The sequence below is a fragment of the Empidonax traillii genome, unplaced genomic scaffold (genome assembly GCF_003031625.1).
Source record: "Empidonax traillii isolate 1590-97213 ecotype Southwest subspecies unplaced genomic scaffold, ASM303162v1 scaffold631:size1259156, whole genome shotgun sequence".
Taxonomy (NCBI): Eukaryota; Metazoa; Chordata; class Aves; order Passeriformes; family Tyrannidae; genus Empidonax; species Empidonax traillii.
Window position 1 is genome coordinate 1,049,146 of NW_020955824.1, and position 11,633 is coordinate 1,060,778.

Genomic DNA, 11,633 nt, shown 5'->3' on the forward strand with positions numbered 1-11,633 from the left:
CACCTTGCATTTGTTCAACTTTTCTACAACCATTCTGCAAATTTTCTCCAGAAACTTAACAAGGTGCCTTTTAAAGTGGCAGAAGAAAAAAATGTATTTATCAATCACACATGATTAAGAATGTTGAAGCTGCAAATATTTTTTGCATTTCTAAGTTCCATAAAAGTGTATTTTGCAAAATTTTTTTGTAGTGAGAACTTCTAGGTAAGACTAGCTAAAACTTTTATTTTATTCAAATTTGGGTTCTCTGAATTCTCAACCCTCCCACTCTGCTGGTGACATTACAATCATAGTAGATTACGATTAGGCCAGAGAGCTGACATACCTGCGGGATAATTAATCAGTTTTTGTCTTAAAATCCAGTCAAATTTGAAAGTCTCCACTTATCCACTTTTTTTGGTTCTCAGTAAAGCTAGTCCTGCATAGGCAAAGTAGATCTACTCAATGCCTTTCCATGACTTCAGGGGCACTTCAGTGGAAATTGCAATGCCACAGCATAAACCACATTTCAGAGTGGAAGATTTGTGGCTTCAGAGCACCAAAAACCTAATCATATATCAAAAATTTATCAGCTATTGAAAAAAAAAAAAAAACAAACAAAAAAAGAAGGTCCAGCAGTACAGCAATTACTGATAATATCAGATATACACAAACACTCCTCAGTTACTGTAAATTGAATTCATGAGTGCAAGGGAGAAAATCACTAACTGAATTGACTTTTGCATTTCTGCTTGCAAGGTTATGGCAATTAAATAGCAAATCTTCAGAGATGTCCCCTTTTAGTTTGTGGGGGTTTTCCCTTAAAAACACAAAACTGATGTATTCTACTTACATATTTTACAAAAAGTCAGCCAAATACTCCCATTTTGAAAGCCTTACCTATAATGAAGATGAAAGGAAATGACAGTATTTATTAGAATTTCATTAAAGGTAAAAGCAGTAGGAGTGGTAGTATGGGACTGCCAACAGAAACGGAATCGGAAAGATGGAAACGCATGATGTGGAATAGTTCATATTTCAAGGGGTTTTACTTTGGTTGTTATAAAACTGACTTCTTGATAATCCTTGCCATGCTCACCATCTCCTACTCAACAGAGATAGAGACATTTCCACAAGTTAGGGCACTTCTCTGGGATCTGGGAAAACTAAGCACAAAGTCCTCACTATAACTGACAGAAATGGTGGATGATATGTATGTGATTCACACCATAGTAAATGTTCAAACTTGAGATTTTTTGAGTGCCTTTTTTTTTTCTTTGCACTTACACAAGCCACAACCTTCCAATTAAAAAGCACTTCACTAAAGACTACTAATCAGCTTTGGGTGTGAGCCTCAGTTCAAAACCAACCATCTTTGTGTTCAGTATTTGCTCATATACAGAACTCAAAGATCTAGCAGGCGTTTTTGCTGTAAATACTTCAACGCCAGTTAAATTCTACAGTCCACAGCCACAGTGGAGATTGGAACTCAAAAAGCATCACTTCAGGACACTGCGCTGCTTTCATTAAGACAGAAAACTGCTACTGAAGAAAAAGATACTAAGGTACAAAGATGAATAAAGTTACAGAACTTTTTCTTCTGAAATATATATATGACTCTAAATATTCATAGTTTAAAGGCAACATACCAAAGAGTATTATAACTCTCCATATTGAAAACTGCAATTACATAAAAGAACACACACACAAAAACCATTGCTGACAAAAAAACACTCTCTAATATGGTGAAAACAAATGTGCTCTTTCAAATCCCAAAATAAAAATCATTAAAAGATGTTATTTTGACCAAATAAATTAGACACAGTCATTTCTCAAACCATTATAGAACAATGTTTCATGTTTGTGTTTCTTGATCTTGAGCAATTTTAATAAATTGAGGAAACTGGCAAGGAAAAAGACCATTAACCAGAATGGAAATTATGCTGGAAGGCAGGCTCCAATGAGGATGAAACCAGTAAAACACAAGACTAGCATTCTAACAAGCTTGCCTGCATTGCAGAAACAATTGCGTTTTTTGCAAGGCCTCCAGCTCAGTGAATAAGCAACACCTTTTACTCTGGAAGAAAAAAAAAACAAACAACTTCAAAGGGAACAAGAATAAGAAGTGAAACAGGAACTAACATGTTACACCTAATAGATGCTCTCACTTTTTAAGGCAATCAGTCAGGATAGGGTCTACCCACATGCCCCCAAGACAATGGGAATTTTTTTCAGAGCAAGTATTAGTAGCTGCGCACACAAAGACTTTATGTAAGATATGTAGCTAACCATTGTCAAGTCCCAGTTCAGAAGAACTCCCTGACCTAGGAGATGATAACTCCCTAATTACCAGCGCTGTAATCAAAGACGGAGGACAGAGTAGGAGAGATGGTATTTACAGTTTTGCAACACAGAATAGCTCAAAGGAACTGTAACTTGAAAATCCTACCCCTTTCGCTTTCCAAGTAGTCTCTTAATAACCAAAACTTAAGCAGCTACTGAAAACGTTTAACCTTGTAAAAAGTTAAATGATACATAACTGAGTTTATTTAAAAAAAACTGTGAAACTTTAATAGTTAAATACATGCATTTAAGAGCCACCTGACAAATTACTTTGAAGAGAAAAATGTTAAAGGTTCAGATTTTTACCAATCAGAAAGAATAAATGTTAAAAGGACAAACTGGAAACAAAAGGAATTAAATATACATTGTTCTTTGCACATGTAAATTAGGTCAAGTTAAACATTTCACACAATCTGTTCAAAGGAAATATGCTGAGTGAACATACACCTTTTATAGTACTTGTTTTACTAGGACTGAATGTAAAATAATGAAGCAAAACATACACACTAAACAAAACCAAGCAAAATAATTAACAAGGTGATGTTTTTCCTTTGTGGTTTTTTTCTCCAAATGAGAGACTAATACTGATAAACCTGCTCTTTCCCTCCTTAATTGTTCCAAGATTTCAGATTAAGTGGTGATGTTTTACGCTATTAGTTCAATTTTGCATTATTACTCAACAACAAAAAATGAAGTTGGTACTTGAAAAAAAAAAGTAACTGCAGGATCAGAGTTCTTCAATAGAAATTTCAGAAATGCTAATTAAAGTTTTAACACTTTTTCTTATATGAGTCTAAGATAATTTTTAAAATATTAGATTTATAAATTATTTCTATGTAGATGGGACAGTTAAACTACTCTGGAGGCATTCAATTTTAAAAATATAACACCAGGAGAAAGAGTTAAGATTTCCTCATTCTATCTCAATTTTGTTTTCAGTGTTCTTACAGCATGAAACCAGAGGTTGTAGGTGCACCATCAAGTGTTTCTACAACATGCTCACAACCTACAATTCAGTCTAAGGATTACACTTTAAAATGTGCTATTACTTAGTAGGGTGCTCTCCCTATTTTTAATAATAGATACCACTTAAAATCAGAACATCTTCCCATCCTCATCCAGTCTTATTCCCCTCCTTAATGCTATTTTCCACTCACGGTGGAACATCAGAAGAGAAACAAAGGGAGATGAGGCTTCAAATCCAGTCACATTCTTATCTACTAGTTTTTGGTACTATGTGCTTAACAATGTGGTACATCAAGATGTATTATCCACACATGACTGCTCTCTATGGGAAGAGACCTTGACTGGTCATAATCATGCTAGTGAACCAGCATTTTATTCTACCTTAATGCTGGCATTCGAAGCTCAGTTTTTCCGATATAACCAGATACATCCCCACTAGCAGCTCTTGCTGGCACTTTCCAGATATTCCTATGCTGTAAAGGACCTTTTTCTGCATGCACCTCCCAAAGTCAAGCAACTTCTGCCATTTGAAAAGAAAAACCACAGTCTCAGTTTTGTCCTCAGAGCTACACAGATGAAAGTTCAATAAATTATACACAAACCTACTCATCACCAGTTATCTTTAACAAAAAGACAAAGCAATAACTAACTACATCCATAGAAGAGGATGACCATATTCTCAAAGCACAGCTTGAGATGGAAACTGGTCGACGAAGCAGTTAGAGACTACTAAGGCATACTTTACTGCCACATAATTTTCTTCTAGTTCGTTCTTGTGAAATCTTCTGTTTTTCTTTACTGTAACAGCAACAGGCCTCATTCAACATCTACTTTTAGTGCCTCCTTTAATTCTAACGGAAGGCCCATTTCCTAAATAAACAGAATTAGTTTGCCACTCTGTCATCTTGTCCTGTTTGTAAATACAGTACACATTTGAGGAAGGGCAAAAATTAGGAAGAAGTAACAGTTACTAAAAATGCAAAGATAAAAAAAAGTTTTAGCATTAGCATTCTTTCTTATTTAAATATCCTAGTGGCAACACATTTAGAGACAAAGAATATTTGAGTGTTAGGTGCAAAACTGCTAAAAGAGCTCTGAATCTGACTTGCAAAACAAACTCAAGCTGCATCAATGCAGTATGCTGATCAAACCTACTTTAGTTTATCTGCAGTCCAGAGCTTTCACAGCATTAAAAAACACATACTAGCAGAAAAAAACAAACAAACTCACAAAAAACAAGTTCACACAACTATTACTACAATTTTAGAGACAAATTTTAAGCTATCTGAAAAGCTACAAAGACAGTTTTCCTGTGCACCACACTGTTTGTGCGAACACTTAGTTACAATGGATTATATACCAGAAAGACATAATTCCCTAATGAACACATTATGGATGCTACTACCAACAATGGATATTACTAGGGATTTAGTGAATCTACCATCAATCTGATGATTAAGCTGACAGTAGGGCTTTCCGTAGCTAATTGATACAAAATCCTAGAATTAAGCTCTAACTATTTACCAGGGAAACCACTGCAAGGAAGAGTAGAGATACCGGTCAAGCTGAAGTAAGCAAGGTACAAGTAAACCACCTGACATACACAGCAACACACATTTGAGAAGCACAAAATACATTTCAAAAAATTAACTGTTCTGCACTGAATAGGAAAAGATGATAAAAACTGCACCATCCTTCAGGACAAGAAATGTATTCACATACATAGTTCAGTATTCCCTTTTTAATTGCAGCATGATTTATATTATCTGCATTAATTATCTACACTTGAAATATTTATATACATTATCATTCTGAAAAGTTTATTCCAAATATTCCTATTAATTCATCTGGCAACAGCCAAAGTTATCTAATTCCAGCGTTATTAAAGATGAACTTGTTTAATTAAGTCTAGCAAAAATGGAGGCCGAACATTACCATAATCTAAATAAAGGAGACCTTTATTTTGGAAAATGACAACCTACATATAGACGTGATATGAAACATAACATTGGAGGCTCTATTCCTCATTGCCAAATTCAAAGACACAAACTGATTTATAAGAAGCTGCACACCTGAGTTTTGAAGCAAAATTGAATACAATAAAATATAACATGTAGTTTTGAATAAGCTTTGCATGATTTATCAGATGCAGAACGCCAGAACAATTTCATTTGCCACTCTGAAGCAGTGCATTTCACCCTACTGTGACTTTAGAATGGAACTGGCATGGACTTAACTTCATTGCTTAATGTTTTTCTCTACACTTTTACACATTTACAGTAACACCCTTAAGCACACAGATTGCATCCACAACCCTGTAATAGTTTGTTTCCATATGTTATCAGAAAAATAGCTTTGAGTAGCACTTCTCTTCCTTTTTTCAACTTAAGCAGAGCACTTGGTGTATACACAGTTACACCATCTTACCTAGTGGACAAGCAAAGTTAGTCATTTTCCTGTTTATGTGGGTCAGCTATAGGGAAGAGGAAAACATGAAAAATAGGAAAATGTGATTCTAAAACCACAAAAAGGGCTAACAAGGGTTTGAACAAGGAGTACCCAAAATAACATCAACTCATATTTTGGAATTAATTAGATATTAAATTTCCACTTAGGGTAAGCTTTTATACGCAGTAAAAATATGGAAAAAGAACTGAAGCAGCAACTAGTCAAAGCCCTTCCACGTCTTTGCTAATAGGGCATTACAACTTCTGCAGAGGCAGGTATTTTCCATAAAAACGTTACCTAGTTTTCCAAGTTTTTGGCATTTTAAGCATGAATTTCTACTTTCTTATAGAGATTCTGACAGTAGACTCAGGAGTTTTAATTTTAATGGCCATTTCAATCACAAGTATAACAGAAGCGAGAGGTCTGGTACTTCATGCATTTGTCACTGTCCACTCTGAAGACCAAAATGCTAGTTTTAGGAACGAACACAGAAGCTGAGATGATGAAAAGTGGGTAATGTTTTGTCACCCAACAACAAAACAGTTAAGTTGTAACTAGTCACACAAGTAGTAGGTGGGTGGCATTTCTGTTGATACTCCTGTACACTAAACTAGACTATGCCATAATACACTAGACTATGTCACTAATATGCTTTACAACAATACTGAATCATACAAAAAACTGCAGAAACATATGCAGAAGACAGTACAAAGTATGTATCGATAACACAAATTTTCTAGGGAAGGAAATATTTGTAGAGAAAGACACAAAGCATAAACAGACATTGTGAAGTAATTTTGTATTTTAAGCTACACCTTCCTGGGTTTTACTCTTTAATTTAATTTCTGAATTTTCACACATTTCCTGTTAACCTTCAAATTCCTTTTATTCAGTAAGTAATGTATTTTAAACTGTTCCTTTTCCTCCCGCTATTTTGGATTTGATATGCCTATACTTCTAACGTTTGCATGTCTTACTAGTTTCTAGAGCTGAAATGCATTAGTTTTCAACTGCAAAATACTCCTGCGTCAGCCTTCTCGGCAACCTTGCCTTAAGTACTCAAGTGCAGACTTCAAGTGGGACTTACAACGTTTAAACTGATATACTATGGTACTACACCAGCAGTGACTCGTTCACCCTTAAGATTTGACAGGATTTTTAAAAAATGCGACTCAATCTTTCCTGATATTACAGCAATCCCATCCAAGAACTTAGTAAATTCTTCACTTTACCTTCTAGAATCACTGAGAAAACCAACTGATTTTGACTGTGACCTGAAGTGACTGAGACAGAAGGCCCTGTAGGAACTAGCAGAGCTACCGTTTCCCCAGGATCTCTGGTTCTTCTGGAATGCCAAAGTTCTAAAAAGGACACAATCATTTTTAGTTTTATCTAAGCTCTCTTAGTTTCCAAGCAAAACACCCAATTTTCACACCTGATAGAGTCAACTACCAAAATGATTGACTTTGTATTGGTTTACACTGTGTCCTAACAAAAGTAAACCAAATTAGTGTTAGAAGAGCATAAAGGATAACTCAGAAAAAGCCTGGAGTGTCACTTTTTCCAGTGTAGGTGTAAAGTATGTATGAGGAGAATCTCAAAAAGACATCTCAAAGGATTTTGAAAAGCTTTTCATTGCTGGTGACACATTTTTCCCTGAAATAAGCCACTTCCTTTCTAAAACCCACACAGTACCTCAGTCTCAAGATTCAGTAACTTCTCAAAGTCTGTGTATATATTTTTCTTACCCAAAACACGGAAGTCTTAAATTCTCATTTACTTTCCATGATTTAAGATAAATCATGTCAGATTCAAACATTTCCATTGAGAAAAGAACATATTTTCTTTGTCACAGACTGAATACATCCCATATCTGAGTATAATTAAGTACAACAGGTCCTCATCACTGCGGCAGGCATTTGAGAACTGTCATGTTACAGAAAAGTTAGCAAAGCCAAGTGAAGTTGGGTAAAAAAATTTATTTTGAGCTACCTGTTTATAAATGGTAGATTTTCAAATGAGCAAAAAATCAAAGCATCAAAGCCTAGTATGATAAATGGAAGTAAAATCTGAGGGATTCTAAAGCTAATGAAAATATATTGTACATTACCGTTAAACTTCAGAATGTTCACTCCTCCAGGATTTCTTAGGAATTCTGCCAATAAATAAACCCCAAAAGTATCAGTTTTCTTGTTTTTGTTTTTTTCATTTAAGATTCCCAACTTCACTTGTCCCTTAACCATAAAGCAGAAGTGATAGAAGTTATATGTTAAAGCACAATAATCTGCATTCTGACACTTTGCACTAGGAAGCAACCACTATCAGTGTCCATCTGCAGCATAAAAAGACAGACAAATAAGTATTTGTCAATGGAAATAGAAATACCCACCATTCTAAAGCAAAATCTAACCTTGCTGCATTCAACTGAGTGAAAAGAAAAAGCTAATTACATCGTCACATGGTGGTGATATTAATATGATTTTTTCTTTTTTATCTGCTACTGGTGTAAAACAAAAATGAAAGAAGATACTTATACAGAAGAAGCAAGAAAAAGAATTTCAGAAAGTGAAAAGAAACATTAACAAAATGTAAGCTAAGCACCTCTCAATTTTATTTGTGCCTTTCCTTCTAGAAATTGCCCACACTGTATTAATAGTTACATCAAAAAAACTGAATACATGCAGTATTAATAAAAATATAAATCAAATATAAATATAAAAATATAAATAAAAAATACATGCCAGTGAAAAAATACCTGCTTCTCTATTAACACCTATTAACTGCTTCTCCATTAACAAATTAGTAAAGCCCAATATCTAGAAAACTAGACTTAGGTGTGAGATTATCTGACATATCATGAGTAAGGCTTTTCAGTTTCCTGTGCCTTACTTTCAATTCTGACTCTTTAGTGTGAAGTTTCTTATTAAATATTTATAAAAACAGCCTTCTAAAAGCCCTGTTCACAGTGCTATTCCTGAGAAATTACCATAAAACAAAATAGCCAGTGCCACCATTTGTGGTGGACAGCTCAACTCTAGATTCCTTGCCACCCCAACAACAATAAAACTTAACATACTCAGTTCACAGTAGTTTTTATTTCCTGCAAGAACTGCACATTTACAGACATCTGACCTCCTTCTTGCTCAAGCATCACTAAAATCAAAGATCTTAGTGTCATAAAGTGGTTAACAATTCCGTTAATGGTGCCTGAAATGGAATAGAACCTTGCTCAGTCACCAGTATCTATCTGTTCTGCAACACTAACATAGGCAAAAACAAATGAAAATGCAGTTCAGCCAGAAAAAAATCAAGAAGAAATGAAATGAAAATGCGATCTTTTTGACTAAGACGATGCCATTTTTACATAAATATTTTGTAGAAATTTGAATTTTAAGAAAGGTTTCTCAGAGAACCCAAAAATATCAGCTACATATGTTGCCTAAAAATCAAAAACCCTAAGGCATCAATATCACAGAACAAAAATCTTTGCTTATCTTGACCAGAGTGAAAACAAGGTTATTACAACAGTGTGTTTCAAATTACAATCTCTGAATATCACTAATTATACCACAGTAAAGGACACCTGAGAAATGCTACATATGTCAAGAATATATGCCACCAGATAAAAAAAGAGAAGTCTATATTAAGACTTCATTCTTTCATGTTATGGACAAAAATATTCAAAATAGCCAATCAAAATATTAAAATAATGTCCATCTTCATCTAGCTATTACCTCCAAACATTGACAAGATCACAGAATCACAGATTATGCTGAGTTGAAAGGGACCCACAAGGTTCACCAAGTCCAACCCTTAGCCCTGCACAGGACCACCCCCAAGAGTCACATCATGCACCCAAGAGTACTGTCCAAATGCATTTTGAACTCTGTCAGACTTGGTGCTGTGACCATTTCCCTAGGGAGCTGTTCGAGCGCCCAACCACACTCTGGATGAAGAACATTTTTTTAGTATCCAACCTAAACCTCCCCTGACACAACTTCAGGCCATTCCCTCAGGTCACCATAGAGAAGAGATGAGATCACAGGGTGCCTGCCCCTCCTCTTCTCCTCATGAGGAAGTTGTAGACTGCAATGAGGTCTCCCCTCAGTCTCCTCCAGGCTGAACAGACCAAGTGACCTCAGCTGCTCCTCATACGGCTTCCCCTCCAGGTCCTTCACCATCTCCGTTGCCCTCCTGTAGACACTCTCTAAGAGCTGAATATCTTTTTTTAAATTGCAGTGCCCAGAACTGCACACAATAGTTCAGGTGAGGTCACACCAGGGCAGAGCAAAGTGGGACAATCTCCTCCTCCCTCAATGCTTTGATGCTTCGCCGGATGCCCCCACCAGACACAGCTGGCCCTCGTGGCTGCCAGGGCACTGCTGACTCATATTCCAGTTGCCATCACCAGGACATCCAGGTCCTCTTCCACAGCACTTCTTTCCATCATCTCATTTCCCAGTCTGTACACACAACCAGGGTTGCCCCATCCTAGGTGCAGAATCTTTCACTTCCCCTTCCTGAACTCCATATGGTTGGTGACTGCCCAGTCCTCTGATTTGTCCAGGTCTCTGCAGGACCTCCCTGCCTTCCAGGGAGCAAACAGCTCCACCCAGTTTTGTATCGCCTGCAAATGTGCTTAGTATCCCTTCCGTTCCTGCATCCAAGTCATTTATGAAGATGTCAAAGAGCACAGGGCCCAAGATGGAGCCCAGGGCCCCAGATGGAGCTCACTAGTAAGAGGTCACCAGTCTGATGTCACCCCATTCACTGTTACCCTCTGTGTTCGACCTGTGAGCCAACTGCTCGCCAACCACATGATGTGTTTATCCAGCTGAGTGCTGGACACTTTGTCCAGAGGGTTCCTGTGAGAGACAGTTTCAAAAGCTTTACTGACTGCCTTGTCTTTCAGGTATTTATCAATACCTCTGAAAGTAACCTTCTCCATAATTTTACCAGGCACTGAAGTGAGGCTTGTAGTTTTCAGCACTTCTTGAAAATCCAGACAATGTTTGTCAGCTTCCAGTCAGCTGGGACTTCACTGGTGATGAATAAATACTTCACAAGCAACTCTTCTCTAAAATCTCCATATTCTCATTATAAAAAGAGTGAAATAATTTTCACTACATTTCCATAAGTCTAATTCTTAAGAGATTGTTCAAGGGTTCTCTTATCTCTGCAGACTACAACCATTTTACAGGTTCTAGTCATCTTCTGGCCATGTTATTACCAGAAACTTGTAGAGCAACGGGTTGTTTTCTAAAGGAATCCTAACAACAATAAGCATCGAAATCAATTATTTGACCAACAAACTACTGATACACCTCAGAAGTCACTGACAATTGTTTCTAATGGGACCTTTTTAAGTATGCAACATAACAAATCCACAAACCAGATAAAGAACCCTTCCATGATGACACTGACACTACAAATCCATGAACCATTTCAGACAGACTGTTCATCTCAACAATTACCAAAAATCACAAAAAAAACAATTAGCTTTTCCTTTTTGGTAAAAATAAGTACTTTAACAATCCACATAAAGGAGCAACTGTCTGTATAATACAGCAATAATAAAACAGATCCCCTCCCAATGAACTACACTGAGATAGCAATTTGGGAAGAAAAGAGACCGCCTCAATAAATAAATAAATAAAACACCATTGACTCTGACTTTTATTTCATCACATTGTTTTCTAGCGCAGAATAAACATACCAGTTCCACAAAAAAAAAAAAAAAAAAGCTTCTCTTACTTCTCCCAAGAAAATTCACAGTCAAAATGCATTGAAACCACACACAGAAGTACAGAAAATGGAATTTCCTTATTATCTAATTAGTAGTCTAGACACAGTGAATTGAACATCAAATATACTTCAGAGTTTATCAGCTATCCACA

General features: G+C 36.2%; 1 protein-coding gene across 3 annotated transcripts in view; it reads right to left on the reverse strand.

The window, feature by feature from the left end:
- Positions 1 to 11,633, reverse strand: part of HBS1L (HBS1 like translational GTPase) — a 60,599-nt gene that overhangs the window by 35,059 nt on the left and 13,907 nt on the right. The window contains exon 6 of one of the 3 annotated variants that reach the window (XR_003572897.1): positions 6,061 to 6,071. The exons of the other annotated variants lie outside the window; for them this stretch is intronic. The gene's annotated coding sequence lies outside the window, so the exon portion shown is untranslated. Of the gene's footprint in view, positions 1 to 6,060; positions 6,072 to 11,633 lie in introns of those variants that run through there. 3 annotated transcript variants of the gene reach the window in all.